At 31.7% G+C, this 14,164-nt stretch overlaps 1 protein-coding gene across 5 annotated transcripts in view; it reads left to right on the top strand.

Moving 5' to 3' along the window:
- Positions 1 to 14,164, top strand: part of Mef2 (myocyte enhancer factor 2) — a 32,965-nt gene that overhangs the window by 6,456 nt on the left and 12,345 nt on the right. The window contains exon 1 of one of the 5 annotated variants that reach the window (XM_035093057.1): positions 9,008 to 9,306. The exons of 3 other annotated variants lie outside the window; for them this stretch is intronic. The gene's annotated coding sequence lies outside the window, so the exon portion shown is untranslated. Of the gene's footprint in view, positions 1 to 9,007; positions 9,307 to 9,835; positions 10,191 to 14,164 lie in introns of those variants that run through there. One more of the 5 variants, XM_035093056.1, reaches the window with a different exon arrangement.

The following is a 14,164-nucleotide window of genomic DNA, read 5'->3' as shown; positions in this document are numbered from 1 at the left end:
AAAATTTTTTTTTTCCTTTCAAAGTTGCTGTTCAAAAATTTATCAGACTTTTACGTTGGATAAAATTTATCAAAAATTCATTAAACTTTGTTACGTTGGGATTTATTTGAAAGCTTTATATTTACTGAAATATATGAAACAAAAAATAGAAAAAATTTTTTTGTTTGCAATTTATTCAGCTTTTCTTTATTGGTTTACATTTTTTTTTGTAAGCTTTTTATAAAAAAAAAAAACATTGTAAATGAAAAAATATTTTACCTCTAAATTATTAAAAATCAGATGTTATGGAGTAATATTTAATAATTTTTTTTAAAATAATTTTATTAAAAATTCCTTTTTTACATTATTTTGAATTTAATTAAAATTTATTCTATTGTCCGGCATCATATTAACTGAATACAAAGGAAAGAAGTATTTACAGACGGCAATAAAACGTCTAATGGCATTGACAAATAATTAAACGAAATCAATATAAAATGCTCCTAAGCACAAATTATTTCTCAGATCGATCAATAAATTTTACTAATTAAATTACTCTTTTCATAAAGTGAAAACATTATTACAATCATGAGTAAGCTTTCCTTAACAATCTAAACTAATTTATTAAAAAATATTAATTATTTTTATTTATATTAAAAAAATAATTAAATCAATTCAAAAACAAAACATGTATTCTATTCAATAAGAAAGAAAAGAAAAAATGATTAAAAATATTTAGTTTGTGACGAGAGTAAATGGAAAATGCGATTATTAAATAACATACCATGACTGTGGATCTCACCGGATAATATTATTTTATTATCAGAGTTTTTTAATGTATATAATAGTATTTAGAGAGAGAAGAGAATAGGAAGCTCAATGGAATCGATAAATTTACCCTCTTTGACGTCCTCATAAATATACCCTCGTGTCTAGACCGGGTTGTAAAGGTTGTACATATTGTTTGGCTTTAGTTGACGCTCTTTTAGTTGCTCACGACGACTAACCTACGGCTTAATACTTGATTCGATCGACAATAGATTTATATTTCGAACCAACCACTAGCTTTTTAATAGTATCGTCCGGCATATTTTTACACTAGGTAAATATATATATGTTCCTATTATTAATGTGTATGACTGGTTAATGCATCCATAGTGGCACGTGTGTACATACCACTTTGGGAACTCCTTCCGAAGGTTATATTATTCAACAAGTTCGAATTTATTTACTTTTATGTGGGAATACAATATGATTTGTTACCCAAAATTGGAATTAAAATATATTGTGCAAATAATTTTTTGTCGAAGAATCGATGACATTTTCTGAACAAAGTTCATCTGTGATTTTCAATCATGTATGTTAAGTGGGTACATATAAAAGAGATACATATACATGTATATACATATATTAATAATGTTAGCATTGACGTAATCACATTCAAAGCTATTGAGATAATGATTATATTATTATGATCAAATCAAAACGGAAACTGTATGAGAGGAAACACTCAAAACATCAATAAACTTCTACTTTTATTCGTATATATAATCTCGATCCCCAACAATTCAGTAGGGTGGCTAGCCTGTTGCTCTTTCTCCACTACACCAGGAATTGACTAGAATACAAGATGAAGAACGAAAAGAAGTAAAGCATAATAAATAAAATAAGCAAGTAAATACTTTTTTTTTATCATGTGCCAATATTTGTACAAGGTTAAAACTGCAATACGTGAATGGCAAAAAATTAAATCTTACAAAAATAGCCATTTAAAGTAAACAATTTTAATGAATTTATCAAAATATTTATTTAATGTTTCATTAATGTGATCTACTTTTTGAAAATTTTTAATTAAATAATAACAGTACGGATGATAGTAAAATATTGAAGAAGTTTAAATAATAGGTATTTAATAACACGTTGCTAAACACTTAGATAAATTACAAGTCGTCGTAATAGTAATTATGAAACATCAAATGGATTATCATTGATGTTTTGAGTTAGCGAATAATTGATGAAATTAATTAGTTATGAGTAGTGTCTTAGAAAATAATAAATTATCAACATAATATTTATCAATTATCACAATGATGTGTGATCATTAAAATAAGGATACTATGTAATAATTATATGAAAAGTAAATTAATTATTGATTATTTAAATTATTATAAACGTATCAAATACGTTTTCGTTCATCAAAGGAAATAAATTCTATACTGTGAATAATTATAAATATTTATTTGTAAATTTCGAAATTCTTGCGGTAAGTAATAATTGACGAAGGTACGGATGTTAATGAATTATTAATAAGTTTATAATATAAATAAATTATTTATTACTCCAAAGAGTTTTAATGAGACACATTTTTTCAAGATCAAAAATATTATCTTTCAGAAACTAAAGCACTAGATATCAAAAAAAAATATTAATTTAATTTAATTACTAACGTTTTTATTTTTCAATTTAGACAGCTTTACATTTATAAATTGATTACCTAAAGAACAATTACTCGAAAGAGCCGAAATAAAATTTAATCGATTCATAACTTATCTCATGCTTTGATAAAGAATTACAACTGTGTAAACAATAGCTAGAAACTAAAGTATTTCATGAGACTCAACTGACAGTAAAAAGACTTGTCTCAATAAAAATAGAATGACAATTAATGTAGTCAAGTAGTCAAGTATTTAGCATTCTAATAAGCAAGCAGAGAAAAATGCATAGCCATGAAATGATCTTTTTACAAAAATGGAATACATTCTTTGCCAATGGTTGTTGCCAACAACTTTCGATTTCATTCCGAGTCTACTGAATTCAAAGAAAGGCTACAAAAGTCGTGAACAAGAAAACGAGAGAGATGGCGAGTGCAAATATTCGCTCGACAGTATATACGTTTAATTGGCTCACAAGAAGTTGGGAGAGGGTTGGCGAGAGGTTCGGTCAGAGTCGGAATAATTCGTACAGTGAGTAGAGAGGGAAAAGATACTGTTGATCAAGAAGAAGAAGAAGAAGAGGAAGAAGACGTGACGGCGACGATGGTGATGGAGAAGAAGAAGAAGAAGAAGAGGGTTGAGGTGAGGGGGGTATTGAGGGGAGGTTGCGACGCCGTGCGTCCAGTGATCGCACCTTAAAAGGTTCGACGCCGCACGCGCCCAACAGCTGCCAGTTTCTCCCTCTTGTTTTACGTTCTCCATCTCTGTTTTTATGCTGGCTTAGCACCGTGGATGGTCTTGCTTCCTCAGCTCTGTTTCTTCATCTTCTTGAACTCTCTCCTCTATTTGATGGTAGCAGAGGGCCTGGACATCCAGCCGTTGCGACGTAAATCTTAAGGCTGACGTCGACGGAGATGGCAATGTGTGCGTACAGCTTATGGAATTGCCTTGATAATTTCCCCTTGGCCGAGTGATTCGGGCGTACTCGTCTCTCTTGTATATATGCTGGTGTCGCGTTTCAAGCTTACGCACCGTCAGCGCATTATATACCTTACAGCTTCTATCCCGGCGCCTGTGACCCGTGTCTCTCTCATGCATCTGAGCAACAAGCCGATGCGTGTGGAGATGTAAAGGAAGGATAGAATGAAAGAAGAAGAACAAGAGTATAACAGAGAAGCCATGCGATATCTAGTGAAACGCGTATATACACGACTCAACGAGCACTAACGCATGAAAGAGTTTGGAATTTATTGTCACGTTCCTAGAGACGAGAAATTTTCAATTTTTTTCTCCAACATTATATTTTATCAGCTATTTCTGATTATTATTTTCATATCATTCATATTATTAATTTCGAGAATATTACATTTTTATCTATTTTAATAATAAATTTTTTTCTACTTTCGTTCGAATTTCATTAATTTTGTATTTTTTTGTTTAACAAAAAAAGACATCTTTTATTTAAAAATTTAATCTGGACAATTGAATTATTAATGAGTAAAGTAATTTGAGAAAAAATTATAATAAATTTGAAAAAGTAGTTAAAATGATGAATGTTTGTATAAGGATTAGGTGACGATTTACAATGTTGGAGAATTTTCTTGGTAAATTATAAAGCAGAGGGAAACTTGAAATTTCATTAGAATATTGGTCTGAGTGGGGCTGAAAAAAAGAAACATGTGTTTTCCAGTCTCCTACCGTGAATACTACTCTAGGGGATAAGAGAGAAAGCACGTGGGGTCAAAATGAATCTGTTGCTTTTCACTGTATATTATCCCCAGTATATTCTTTGTACGCAGATTGTCATTAAATTCATGGGAAAATGAATCAGAATTTGATTATAACAACTCTGTCAACGAATCAGTTAGTTTTTATGTCAAGAAAATTTTTTTCCCTTACCTTATGGAGTTTAGTTTCAACTGAAAATATTATTTCTCACAACTTCATTAATTTAATAAAGTAATTAACAAATTTAAGATATTTCTTCAAGGAAATTAAGTATTATTAATCAAGAGAGTATTGAAAAAAAAAAAGTGATAATAGAGTTGACAATTATTTTAGTAAAAATTCTGATAATTAAAGAAATAATTCTTCAAAATTTTATCAATCTAAAAATACCAATCAATTAAATTAATTAAAAAAAAATCTTCCATTTTTTCTAACATGTATTGATGATCAATTAAGAAATGATATTTTAACTTTAAAAAAAAGCTTGAAAAATATTTGTTATGAAATATATAAAAAAAAAAAAAATGTCCCTTAAAATTTATTTATACAACTATCAGTTCCACCGGATTACGAAAACCACTATGAAAAGCATGAAAAAATGATTACAACAGCTGTCAACAAAAAGCGATTTCTTAAAAACGGGAAATTAAAGTAAAAATCACAGTGAAATTGAAGAATGTACAAAAAGTGTAGACTGATGTTTAGAGGGCCGATAAAACAACACTTATGGCTCTGGGTCGTTATAAAAGTGTGTACGCAAGGTGCAGGAGTTGATGCAGGAAGCTGGCGCGTCTGGAGAACGTGCAGCTTGCGACGATAATTGATAGGTTTTTAAGCTCATGTGTGGCAACGTGTGTGTATATAAAAGGGGTAAGAGAAAGAGGACAAATGGAGAAAGAAGGTTTAAATGTTAGCAAGAATCGCAGACGCAAATGAGTACATAAGCAAGAAGAGGAAAAAAAAAGGAGTGAGAAAGAACAACGTAGCACACGTCAGCCAAAGCACGTGCTGTGGTTTCTGGCGGCTGCTCCTGCTCAGCCTCAGCCTTACCCTCGGACTCGCCCTCTCTTCCTCTCTCACTCAATCGCAACTCGTAGTTTAAATTTAGCCCCTTAGCTTTTACTTCGCCGTGTCATAGGACACGCCGAGCTCACCACGCCGTTACCAATAACGCGGCGATGCCAATTCCTACGTCAGACATCTAGTCTGCGCCTTGGATGGAGACAAATCGACCGGTTAAAAGTTTATTTTTTTTTCTCTCTCCATTAAACAGCTCCGATTACGCTTGTTCGATCCCTTTGTTTTACCCTTATGTGTATCTATATAATAACTATTGAACTTCAGCTCCATGTAATTTCCACTTTCTATATAAAAACATCTTTGTAATGATTATGGTTGTTATTTCTCTCATCGCGGTTGCAAGGTAAATTATTTACCTTTTTTTTCATATCGGCTTTTTCTAAATTAAGAAACAATTACTTTTATTATTTTATTTTATTTACTCTTCATTGTCGTAGATTTATCGTTTATTGTCAGTCGCGGGAATTAAATCGTTTCCTTTGTTACTTAGTCATTCACAGTTCATGAAAATCTGAGTATCAAGCTTAATTTGGTATCATGATTATTTGGAAAATATTTCAACTGTATTTCATTTACATTACTCTGTAAATTTTTAATTAATTGATATTTTTAGAGTACGATTTTTATTGTTATCTTGTGCAGAAAAAAAATTATTGATTGGGTCATAAGTTTGGGAATGAATTTTTATGGCTGAAAACCATAGTAATTGATAGAAAGGTTTGATAGAAACTAATGGAATAAAAATCTCATATATTTAATGTACTCTGTACATTATTTGAGATATCTATAGAATATTATTAAAAAAATTTTAATGAATTTTTTTAAAATTCTAATTCGATTGATGTCATGATTCAAATTACTCAGAACCCACAAAAAGTTCTTTTTTACTTGTTTAAAAAAAGAACAAGATAATTAATCATTCATTATCATTTTTGCACTATTTATTATTAACTTATGTTGGATTATTCTTCTACTTATTTATTATTAATATTTTTTGAATAACTGATCTAGTTATTTTCTCACATGGAAATCAAAGTTTTCTTAATAAATCCATTTTTACCATTTAAATTGAATTTAAAATAATAATATGCTTTGCTCTAAGTCAGTAATTATTCAATTAACGAAAAAGTTATGTTAATCATTAAAAATTTACGAATAATTATAATGTTCATCCATTTATTTTATAATTGAAATGTAAATGACTCTATTCTTGTAACAATAAATTTCCCAAAATGATAAAAATTTGGGTAGTATTAATTTCAATTTCTTAAGGAAATCTATTTTTATGATTGATAATTAATAATTCATCTTTTACTCGTGCGGATTGAATTTTGTTCTTTTTTTAAATATTAACCAAGACAAGGTATTCCATCTTTATTAAAAAATTATTGCACCCTTTTTATCTTTGTACCTATCCTATCTAGCTTAACTTGATTCGACGTCATTGGAATTTACAAGTAAGTTTTGTCTCCTTGAGCAGAATCCAAGTATTTTTGGATACCAAGTCAATCGAGCATGTCATATATGACCCCTTCAACTATTGAAATGAAGGATTTAATTCTTATTAAAACCAGTGATGTGTTAATTCCATGATTAAGTTTAAAGAACTTTATCAACCTATTGATAATAATCACATATATCTCCAACATTTATTCAAAGACTAATTAGAATTCAACTGGTTTTTCTGTTAAATGAAAAATACCAACTCTTAAAAATGTAATTGTCCACGAATAGACAATGAATTAATGATTAAATAATGTGAATGATAATTTTAGTTTTCAATTCGTCTCTCTATTTTTTAGGATTCTGCTACAAAAGGTAATTAGTTGATCATAAAACAATTCCAACTTTGTGCTTTATTTTTGTCTTCAATTAAATGACAATTTAATAATGAAATTGCCAAAGTTTCTATTAAGATTTCTATCTTTATCGAGTAAATGTCTGTTTTCTGAAGTAGAAGTTGAAAATTCAATAAATTGAAGACAAATCAATTGATGAGAATTAATAAGACATAGCTACGTAGCATACCGTGGTCTTGGTTGGCTATAAAGCCGCTGTTGGGGACATAATATTTAGCTCTCCTGGACCGTGTAGAGTATCAAGGGGGTTCGTTGATGAGGTCGACGATGATGGTGTGTTGGTTAGCTACGACGTTGGCAGTAGGGAGAAAACAGCCGGCAGCGGTACGCCGTCAGCTGCCGACAGATTTATCGAGTGGCACGTGCCGATCTCAGAAGTAACGACGCCGTTTCACTTTCCTGTTTTCTTCCAGTGCTTAAGATCGAGGGGATTCGAGTAAGATTGAAGGCAGAGAGCTAGGGGATAAATGTGGATTTAGCCTGGATTTCAACGTCTTGTTCATGTCTCAAAGCTATCTCAACTCATTAGCACACCTGATGTAACATATCTCCTCAATTTGAGTATCAACATTTAACTGTAGAGAACTCTAATCACTTTTGCTACTATTCATTATCTTCAGGAGAGCTTTCTGATTTTCTAAATGACACTTGGTTTAATATTTCACTCAAATGTATTTAATCAAATTCTATGACTTATTTTATATTAATTAGCAACATGAAAAACCATCTATATGAGACAGTTTTTTTTTAGTTAATAAGTAGAATTGGATGATAATTAATTACAATAGAATGAATAATCATTGAACAATTTCATCCATAAAATTTAAATTAGAGCATTAAAACTTCTACTGAAATCAAAACTCTTCGGATGCATCGATGATTTAGTTAATTCATTTAATTATTCAATAAAAAAAAAACAAGATTTTGAAAAATTTTTTTTACGATAATTGAATATTCCAAAAATAAACGAATATTTACGTCATTAAACTAATTTAATATCGATTTTCAAAAATTCGACTCTACAATAATATGAGAGATGAATTAGAATAAAAAATGATTTATTCGAAAAATGAAGCAATTACATGCAGTAGTTATAGAATATGGTAGAAAAGGGTAATATGTGAAGTAAGATATTGATCCATAGATTAGTCAGTAAAATCTTTTCGAAGCTTTCAGGAAGATTCATGGATCGAATCCGTCGCTGGAGTTTTCGTGCTATCTTTCTCTCACATTTTCCATTATTTTCCTTGAATCCTTTTGAATAAATAATGATATCTATTTTGAAATAGTTCAAGTCTTCTCTACAGTTAACTCGTTTAGTTACCGATAAATAACGAAGTGAGATGTGATAGTTCAGTGGATGAATAAAATATTCATAGAGGTATCACCTTCCTTATCTAACGTTAATCATTTCACATTAGGAAGAAATAATAATGGAAGACACATTGGTTTGCAGTCATCATTTTAGAGTTGATAAATTTCATGAGATGTATATATATATATGTATGTATGTATATGTATATTTAACTGGTGGAATAGAGAGACACAAGCATTGGTTTGAATCCAATTACGTCACGTTAGTTGGTGAAATTCACCTCCATTGTCCCATCTGTCGTGCTAATTTATATACGACCACTGACTGAATGCTTCATGAGGCGTTGGGTCGTTGGTACCTCTAACCTAATGCCTGGCTTTCCAGCTATCCATGATCGCGATATGCCACTTCACTTCTCCTGACAGATTAGTCTGTGTTACCTATAGTGTCAGTTCAATCAGCCGTTCCTTAGGGTAGATAGTCAACGTCACCACCAAATCAGAGTGTAACGACCTGTCTTCATATATAATATCAAGTAATGAAACTTGAAAGAATCAAAAGACTTCTGGATACTTTCATCAACTCTCTTAAATCTCCGCCATGATTCTTTCGGTAAGTTGAGTTAGGTCTCTTGAGGCAGCTCTCAAGACTCATCGGCTGGCATCAAGCCTAGCAGTAGCTCTATAACCCAAGACGAAAATCATGACGGTGATGAAGACGAAGAAGGCGTTGGCGTTCTCTGATGCCCGCCTCGTCGTCGGATCACATTGTGGATGGTGCGGGGAGATGTATGCAAAGCGACGTTGCTGATGGCGGGAGGGGTGTTGTGTGGGGAAAGCATATCGGTGGTATTTTGGTTTTGGCTCGGCACGGGCAGCGCTCTTCTGGGAGTGGAGTTCTAAAAACAGCGGAGGTAAGTTCTATACACCAGCGACGGGCAGCTGCTCTGCTCAACTCGCTGATACTTGCACGTTTGTCTCTTGTATACTACTCTTATATATCAACTCTATCAGCTAGACCCTCCACTAGTATTATCCTTCGTGGTACCTTGAACCTTTCCTTGATGATGACCTTACCTTAATACATTTGGTTTTCTTCAATCACTCATCCTTAAACTCTTGATCAGTTTTCACTTCACCTCTTGTGTCTGCTTTTCCCTTTGCTTCATCTTCTTCTTCTTGAACTTCTTGAAGATGATGATGTCTTCTTCAAGTCTGCTCAACCTCTCCAAACCCTCTAACAGTCTGACCGACACCATCGACTCTCACACTCTGCCTCCTTCTGCATGCTGCTTGCTGCGGTTGCTTCCCCGATTTATTTCTTCACCGCCGAAAATTATTTTTGGTATCTTTTCCTCGGTTTGTTAATACTCTGCACCGGCACACAAGTGAGCACACCAAGCAGTGAGAACGCTAAAATTGTAACCCCCTCACCTCTACTCAACTTTTCTTGGTCTATGCTCCTGCTTTGGTCCCTCTCTTTCTCTCTCTCACTCTCTCCTCTCCTGCAGATCAGCCTCTTCATAGTATAACTTAGGTCTTTAGTGCGTTTGCCGCGGGCGATCAACACGCTTCGAAATTATACGCTTCGATTCGCAAAGTCAGGTGCATATTGTTGTCCTTGCAACAGTGGGCTCTGCACTAGATAGCATCATCAAGCATCAGTGCAACTTTAAGTGATTTCATACACCTTAAGAGCGCCACCAATATCTTCGAAGACTATGGTTTTCTCTTATAACCTTTACAATACTTCTACTAAGACCATCATCATCATCATCAAACTACCCCATTATCAAATGTAAGTTTCCTCATTATCGTCATCATGGTTGTTGTCTTATTCCCATTTTCTTCCACACATTTTAACACTTGCTATACCACAAAATGGCTGCTCTGCAAATGTCCTCTTCGTGTTTACAGTTTGATCGGCTAGAAAATTGGATGAAATCACGTGGCGTAGGGTTCAATGCGTGAATAGATATTACCATGAGGGTATATTAGCTATGCAAACGATGCAACCATATATCTCACCTCCCTGTAAATTTGTTGCCATCTATCTCTCCTGTCGTATAGCTATACGTGCAATCACGTGTTTCAGTCTACATCCTCTTGCTTCTTTGTCCTCGAACCTTCCCTAGCTCTCGATCGATAAGTCGACAAGCTCACGTTGCATGAATTTAACTCTTTCCTAAAGTTGTTGTTGTTATTGTTATTGTTGATATCAACGCTTCTACTATTGCTTATTATCATCATCAACATCATCATCACCATGATGACAATGATAATACCATTGTTGTCTTGATAGTGGCTATTAATTATGCTGAAATAATGTTTTTATTTCATCTATTCATCATGTCTATCAGACACAGTTTATCATAATATTCAAAAAATTTTTTTTTCAATTTCAAATTAATTGGTCCAAATATTTATTTGCTACTTTTTGATATGAAGTTTTTTGGTGGAATGGTTCAGATAGTCTTTGATCAATGATTTAATCGATTATCAAATTGTTCATCAGAATTAAGATAAAGTTTACCCTAGAATTAAAATAAATTTCATAGTCTATTGATTTTTCGTGATTTAATGTTGTCTATCTAGATCAGTGTCGAGGTCTTAGTAGTGCAATCGGTTGCATCTTAGCTTGCAAAAATACTTTTCATCATCGTTTATGTACACAGAAGCATTGACATCAACATTGCTAGTCTATATTCCATTGGAATTCTATAGAACACACTGGGTGCCAAAAAGTTGTGATTATCGTTTAAATGCCTTATTCAATATGCGACAATAAAGGAGACAGAGACAACAAAATAAAGACCATTATATGGAGTTTGCTGGACAACTAAAGCTTTTACTTACGAAACTATTGAGTAAATTCCAATGACTGGTTTCATAATAGCAAACTCCCCTTTATTCTTGTATACCTATAGTTGGGTGAAAATTGTTTCGCACAAATTGACATTGAGATTAAGATGGAGATTTTTCTTAATCCAGACTTGAGAATAGCCACAAATTGTGTAAACTAAATAATACCATTTATTTTTTATTATTCTAAAGTTATTGTCCAAGTTTGTCAAAATTATTCTCTTTTCACCATCAAGCCTTTTCAAGCTTTTTAATCATTTATTATGTTTTAGAGTTATTTTCAGACGTTTAAGTATGATGCAATGGAAAATTCCATTTTTTCTGAATTGTTTTAATTATTTTCTAACTTTAAATATGCTATACAAAAAATATTATTTGCAAATGTTTATCAGATACATAATTCTCTCTGATTACATTCATTTTTTAGTAGCACACTAGTATCTCAAAGTTATTACAATTTGTTCCAACTGTATTACATAAAATATCAGAATAAAAATTAGGTCGTTAAATATGCCTGAACAATACATGAAAGTATTTAGCTCATTCTAATGCATACATATAAAAAATACATCTGTATAAAAATTCATTACAAGAAAATCTTAAAAGCAATCACAGTTCCTTTGAAATGATCAAGCAATTTCATCCGTCACATTCCTCCCCACCATGTTCAAAAGCACACAACGTGTCACTTTTTTTTTGATTCTGTGCCAAGTGCGCAAAAGTGCATATTCCTTGGCTTAGTCATAGCCCTAAGCTGCTTGCCAGTGTTGCTCCGCCCAACAAAGACTCCTCCTAAAACATTTCCAGTAGCATTTATCAACAACTGACTAATCAATCAGACTCATCTGATGCGATTTTTTCGATTTTAAATAGCTCATCAAGTTCTTGACTTGAAGTCTTCACTCGATAAGTTATAGTCTTCTTATGTCGATCTTCCTTGCTTCCTCTCGACTATCTCTCGTGTCCCTTAAGTCTCTTTTGGAGATGTAGGGTGAACGGATATCCGGCGGCACGACAGAAGCCCCTTCTTTCAATATCAAGGCATATAGTTGACGAGCGAGATGAGGCACACAAGAAGGAGTCAAAGTTGAGGTCGAAAAAAAATGTGTTAGTTAGTAGTGTTCATGTCCTCAACGAGAAACACATCAAGGATTGGTCGCCACCTGGTATTTTCGTTAGGTCAAGACGTCATTTCCTTTACTATTTCTCTCACTCTTCATTGCTGATGTTAATGTTCTTACAAGCTTCTAGGAGGGTTCTACCCTCGTTGAATCACATGTTCGATTCTTCACTGCGGATGTTAAGTCTTAAAGCGAATCTCAAAGGTCGTTACACCCTTAATTTTCACATGTTTCAACATACGTCCTATATTATACGAGGAAGAAAAGTGTTGGTTTTAAAAAACCATTTTTTTTCTTCATATTTCTTTCAACTTAAGCCGCTCAAAATTTACGTATCAGGGAATAATAATAAAAAATTCGGAGTTTAAGATAAAATATGGTTTTTTATTGTTGATTCCAAAAAATAATGGAAGGTGATGTTATAATTTGAAAATTTATGCTTGGTACTTGATTGAAATGAATATTTTAAATAAAAATATTGTAGGTAATTAAAGTTTATTGATTGGTATCACAAAATTTTTTTAAAGCAATTATAGATGGTACATAACTATATGCTATGAAAATTTAATGAGCAGAAAAATTTCTCAATAGGTTAATTAATATAATAATGATTATTTATCATATCTTGCCAGATGCCTCAACAGATAATCATATTAATGGAAAGTAAATTAAATCTGATTGATTGAAATATTAAATATTCATTAAAAATCAGAGTAGATTGGTTATCATATACATTAATTTGAAAAATAATTCCAAATTACTTCAATTATTTTGCTAGATTAGAAATTTATCCACACTCACTGTGAATTCATCTGAACTTTTTTCCCATGCATAATTTAGCCACTTTTGCTAAGAATCGATTTATTGAAGAGAAAAATTCTGACATTTGGTTGGGGTTGGATGTCGATTGTATTTTTTTCTCTCATTTTCACAGTAAAGATTCTATTCCTACCTTCTGGATGCGTCCTCACGTCGATCATTCTTCTCTCTATACTACTGGTGTATAAGTGAGAAGGAGTAGAAGGGGGATAAAGAGGTAAAATCTATTTTCAAGTACTTTTGATTGACTGGGTCACGCGGTTAACTCGGATTATTCGATAATGAAAATGGACTTTTCACGATTTTTATTAAATATTTATAATGACAAAGATGGCACTTACAATCAAATTGATGAAATATATTGAAAGATATGGGTTTTCATCCATCACAATTTTTACCTTAATTTTCCATTTTGTATAATCAATATTAATATCATCCTTTATATGTATATCACTTCAAATTTTATTCACTTTATCATTCCAATAAAATAATTCACACAATTTTATCCTTAATATTCCATTATTCACAAAATTATTTTACAACTATTTCCTTTAATATTCCATTTTAATAATTAATAAATCAAAAGTTAATTAATATTAAAATCAATGCTGTAAAATAATGATTTAATAAAAATCAGAATTTCGGTATTGGAATATATTTTTAAAAATTATATCCTAAATAATTATAAATAGAAAAAGTAAATAAATAAATGGAAAAAAGGATTTAAATCTTCCGGAAATGTATAAAAAATAATATTTACTAAAAAAATAAACAATTGCAGTTAACAATATATATAGATATATATATGAATATTCATTAATTTATTCTGACGTAAGCTCACTAAGTATCCGTTGCAGTACACTGTAAATAAAATGTCACGTAAAAAATTAATTACTATATAAACAAAATGATTTGATTGAATTGTTATTGTATGAATAACCTGTTGGTTGAATTTGATAATTTCTTAAAC

The sequence above is a fragment of the Chelonus insularis genome, unplaced genomic scaffold (assembly GCF_013357705.1).
Source record: "Chelonus insularis isolate UGA/USDA-ARS -01 unplaced genomic scaffold, ASM1335770v1 contig_94_pilon, whole genome shotgun sequence".
Taxonomy (NCBI): Eukaryota; Metazoa; Arthropoda; class Insecta; order Hymenoptera; family Braconidae; genus Chelonus; species Chelonus insularis.
Note: the sequence above shows the minus strand (reverse complement) of the source record. Positions and strands in the feature narration are given on the sequence as shown.